Here is a 5278-nt window from a genome sequence, read left to right on the forward strand (position 1 = left end):
GTAGGTAAGTTTTCTTTCTTGGGGATTATGTTAGGAAAGCCAATTCTAGAGACTTTTCTTTAAATTTTCTCTTGTAGTTTGTTGTTCTTAATTGTTCTTGTTGTTAATTTCAATAATATCTTATAGAAATAAGTTAACGCCTCTAATTTGTTTGATTTTTTTTTTTTTTTTTTTTACAAAATTACATGGCTCTATAGCATAATTGTAATAAAGTTGCAAGAACTAGTAATTTTGATAGAAAATGTGGACTTCTTTTACTATTTTCTTTAAAAGATTTACTAGTTTAGAACATTCATATTAATCATGGTTGATTTTAGTCTTTTTAATTTAAAAAATGTCATAGTTAGGAAAACCCAAGAAATGGATGCAATTTAGGAATTAGATGTGGAATGTCTTTAGGAAACATCTATGAACTAAATTAGGGTTAATTGACCAATTTAGGCTAATTGGCTAATTAGGGCATTAGGGCTTAGCCTTAGTGAGCTATGGAACAATTGAATTACAAAAGATCAATTAAGTCTATGTTAGAATTAGGTTAATCTACATAGAAGGCCCAAGATCCTTTTTCCATTGAATTTCTTACAAAATTTTTCTCATACTCTCATTAATCTCATTACCAAAAAATCATATCAATTCTTGTTTTACTTTTACTTAGTTTCTTAAAAATTCAACAAATCCCCCCCCCCCTCTCTCAATTTGGATTTCAAAGCTTAATTTTGCAAATTAATAGAAGTTCCCTATGGATCGACATCGTACTTCCGCTATTACTATTTGTTAGTTTTATTAGTATTATGAGTTTTACAAATTCCATTTGTCTTGTGTTATGTTTGAACTAACGACATCATTCTTGACACCAAACACATAGCAAGAACATAATGTTGAAAAGTTAGAAAACTTTAGCCCGCATATTTGGCAGCTTATTTACAAAACATGGATATATAATTGCTTATTCATTTCAACATCAAGTAAGAGGTCATGTCATTATCACAGTATAAATAATAAGGAAAAAATGTATACTTCTTTAGAAAAAATGAGGATAAAAAAATAATAATAAACCTAGCGTTGAGAGACTAAAATCAAATGGAAATCTATTTTGTTTACCATGTACTATTTTATTATATGACCCCAATGCACAAAATGAAAAATCTAAAAATAAAAAAGTTGAAGAAAGATAGTCGAATTCATGAGATTCACACTAATGAGACAAAACTCAAACTCAACATTCACTATAATTGAATTCATTAGCCATACTTTATTAATCAAATGAAGTTGATGTCTTTAAAATTCAAACCAAAGATGGAAAATGAATAAGCAAATCCATGTTGGGAAAACAAACTTTGGGTGTAATATTTTTAATTGGGTGATAAGTTATTTCAGGATAAGGTCCAACAATATTTTTGAAATTCTTTTCTAAAAAAAGTATTTTCCAAATTTCACCAAAGCAACTCATACGGATAAAGTTTGGCCAGCTAAATTCAATTAAATTATTCCTATATTTAGAATTCATCAACAAATAGAGTACAAAGATTGATGGAAAGACCTATCACATATTTACCTTGATTCCTTGTATATAAACACATTGATCGCGATATAAAAGAAATGCCTAAAGTTGTAAAATCAAATATGGTTAACTTTCAGTGGCTTGTTCTTCCCCTTGTTGTAACTTTATCTTGCTTTTCTTTTTGTAAAGGAGGCAGCGTCTCCTATGATTCAAATGCAATAATTATCAATGGTGAACGGCGTGTTATCTTCTCAGGATCAATTCATTATCCACGTAGCACCGAAGCAATGTGGCCTAATCTTATTCAAAAAGCTAAAGATGGTGAACTTGATGCAATTGAGACGTACATTTTTTGGGATCGCCACGAACCTCAACGACGAAAATATGATTTCTCTGGACATTTAAACTTTATCAAATTCTTCCAGCTCGTTCAAGAGGCTGGGCTATATGTTGTGATGAGGATTGGTCCTTACGTGTGTGGTGAGTGGAACTATGGAGGCTTTCCATTGTGGTTGCATAATATGCCGGGAATCCAACTTCGAACTGACAATCAAGTCTACAAGAATGAAATGCAAACTTTCACAACAAAGATAGTGAATATGTGCAAACAAGCCAACCTCTTTGCATCACAAGGAGGGCCAATAATCTTAGCTCAAATTGAGAACGAGTATGGAAACGTGATAACCCCATATGGAAATGCAGGAAAAACATATATCAACTGGTGTGCTCAGATGGCTGAATCTCTCAATATTGGTGTAACATGGATCATGTGCCAACAAAGTGATGCCCCACAACCTATCATTAATACATGAAATGGATTCTATTGTGATAACTTTAGTCCTAACAATCCTAAGAGCCCAAAAATGTTTACTGAAAATTGGGTGGGATGGTTCAAGAAATGGGGCGATAAAGACCCTTATAGAAGTGCAGAAGATGTAGCCTTTTCTGTGGCAAGATTTTTTCAATCTGGTGGTGTGTTTAACAACTATTACATGTATCATGGAGGCACAAACTTTGGAAGAACATCGGGAGGTCCATTCATTACTACATCTTATGATTACAATGCCCCACTTGATGAATATGGAAACATGAATCAACCCAAATGGAGACATCTCAAACAACTTCATGAATCCATCAAAATGGGAGAGAAGATCCTCACCAACGGCACCCGTTCAGACCAAAAATTTGGTAGCTTTATTACTTTAACGAAATTCTCCAACCCCACAGTAGGGGAGAGGTTTTGTTTTTTGAGCAACACTGATGCCAGCAATGATGCTACCATAGATTTGCAGGCAGATGGAAAGTACTTTGTCCCAGCTTGGTCTGTGAGCATTCTTAACGGTTGCAACAAAGAGGTTTTCAACACTGCAAAGATCAATTCCCAAACATCTATGTTTGTGAAGGTGCAAAATGAGAAGGAAAATGCACAACTGTCATGGGTTTGGGCTCCGGAACCCATGAGAGATACTTTACAAGGAAAAGGTACATTTAATGCAAACCTTCTTTTGGAACAAAAAGGAATCACGATTGATTTTAGTGACTACTTGTGGTATATGACAAATGTTGAAACTAATTCAACATCTTCACTTCAAAATGTAACTCTACAAGTGAATACAAAAGGTCATGTGCTTCATGCCTTTGTAAATAGACGATACATTGAATCGCAATGGGGAAGCAATGGCCAGAGTTTTGTATTTGAGAAACCCATTCTATTAAAAGTCGGAACCAACACTATAACCCTTTTGAGTGCCACAGTAGGATTGAAAAATTATGATGCATTTTATGACACAGTGCCAACTGGAATTGATGGAGGTCCCATTTATCTAATTGGAGATGGAAATGTCACAACTGATTTGTCATCAAATTTATGGTCTTATAAGGTTGGATTAAATGGAGAAATAAAGCAACTTTACAATCCAATGTTCTCACAGAGAACAAAATGGAGCACATTAAATAAAAAATCTATTGGCAGGAGAATGACATGGTACAAAACAAGCTTTAAGACACCTTCAGGAATTGACCCTGTAACATTCGACATGCAAGGAATGGGAAAAGGTCAGGCTTGGGTAAATGGACAAAGCATAGGTCGATTTTGGCCTTCTTTCATTGCTGGCAATGATAGTTGTAGTGCTACTTGTGACTATAGAGGCGCATATGACCCCAGCAAGTGCGTTGGAAATTGTGGGAATCCTTCCCAAAGATGGTATCATGTTTCAAGATCGTTTCTATCGAATGACACCAACACGTTGTTTTTGTTTGAAGAAATTGGTGGAAATCCTCAACAAATTTTAATTAAGACCATCACTATAGGAACAATATGTGGAAATGCTAATGATGGAAGCACGTTAGAGTTGTCTTGTCAGGGAGGGCATATCATCTCTGAAATCCAATTTGCTAGCTATGGAAATCCAGAGGGAAAATGTGGTTCATTCAAAAAAGGCTCATGGGATGTTTCAAATAGTGCTCTTTTGGTGGAAAAGACTTGCATTCGTATGGAAAATTGTTCAATTGATGTATCTGCAAAGTCGTTTGGATTGGGCAATGCTACCAATTTATCTGCAAGATTAGCAGTTCAAGCACTATGCTCAAAGAATCGAATGATGTAATATATATATTATCATTTGAGCTAACAAAATGATTTTCTTTCCTTTTTTATGGTATAATGTATTAATCACAAACCTGAGAGAAATTAGAAACTTCAAAACAAGTTTTTCTTCTTAAAAATTTTAAAAAATAATAAAATGTTCGGAAGCTTCATCTAAATAATCTGAACAACCAACAATCTGTTCATAGAAATTATCTAACACCCAATAATATTCAAACTGTAAGAAAAACAAGTACTTTTAATACGATAAATTTTAATTAAAACTTAAAATATATTTGTTTTCATTTTTCAAAAATTTATATTTAATGGCTAGTTGCATAAATAGAATTCAAGCCTAAAATAATAGAATATGTAGTACAAGGATAAAATAATTGCATATATAGATCAAAAAATAGTAAAAGACTAAAAAATTCATGCCTAGTCACCATTTTGCTCACTTCTTCCTAGTTTTCTCAAATTAAAAGCTATCACTGACAGAAACTATCAGTGATAGCCACTGATAGCTGCTATCATTAATAGCTTCTAACAATTTCTATCGATGATAGTTGCTATCAGCGATAACTTTCAATTTGAGAAAAATTATACAATCTTGAAATATTAGCTTTTAATTTACTATCAATTATATGTAGCTATCATTGGTCACTTTCATAAATTGGAATCAATCTTCAAATATCAATACTTAATGCTATCAGTGGCTTTCAATGATATATTTATAAATAGTGATCAACTTTGGAAGAAGACCAATAACTTTAGGCTATCAGTGGTATTCATCGATAACGTGCTATTAGTATTAGCTTTTATCACTGATAACATGTTATCATTAGTAGCTTCTATCAATCATAACATACTACTGATAGCATGTTACTAGTGATAGAAGCTAATACTAATATCATGTTATCGATGATAGAAACTACCCGAAGCATGTTATCGATGATAGAAGCTACCACTGATAGCACGTTATGGGTGATAGAGAACTATCACTGATAACATGATATTAGTGAGATCATTGATAGCATCTTATCAGTGATGTTATCAGTGAAAGAAGCTATCACTGATAACCAAAATATGAGTGGTGTTAGTGATATCGGTAATAGAACTTAGGTGTTATCTATATATCGAGTTTCTTTCAAAGGTGATAACTAGTTATAGAAGTCTATCATTGATAGCCTTAA

The 5278-nt window shown here is 33.1% G+C and overlaps 1 pseudogene; it reads left to right on the forward strand.

Moving 5' to 3' along the window:
- The first annotated feature begins 1623 nt into the window (after window positions 1-1623).
- Window positions 1624-4107, forward strand: LOC120084787 (beta-galactosidase 7 pseudogene; annotated as a pseudogene).
- Window positions 4108-5278: the final 1171 nt, after the last annotated feature.

Source organism: Benincasa hispida, chromosome 9 (assembly GCF_027475165.1).
Source record: "Benincasa hispida cultivar pf3 chromosome 9, pf3_genome.v1.1, whole genome shotgun sequence".
Taxonomy (NCBI): Eukaryota; Viridiplantae; Streptophyta; class Magnoliopsida; order Cucurbitales; family Cucurbitaceae; genus Benincasa; species Benincasa hispida.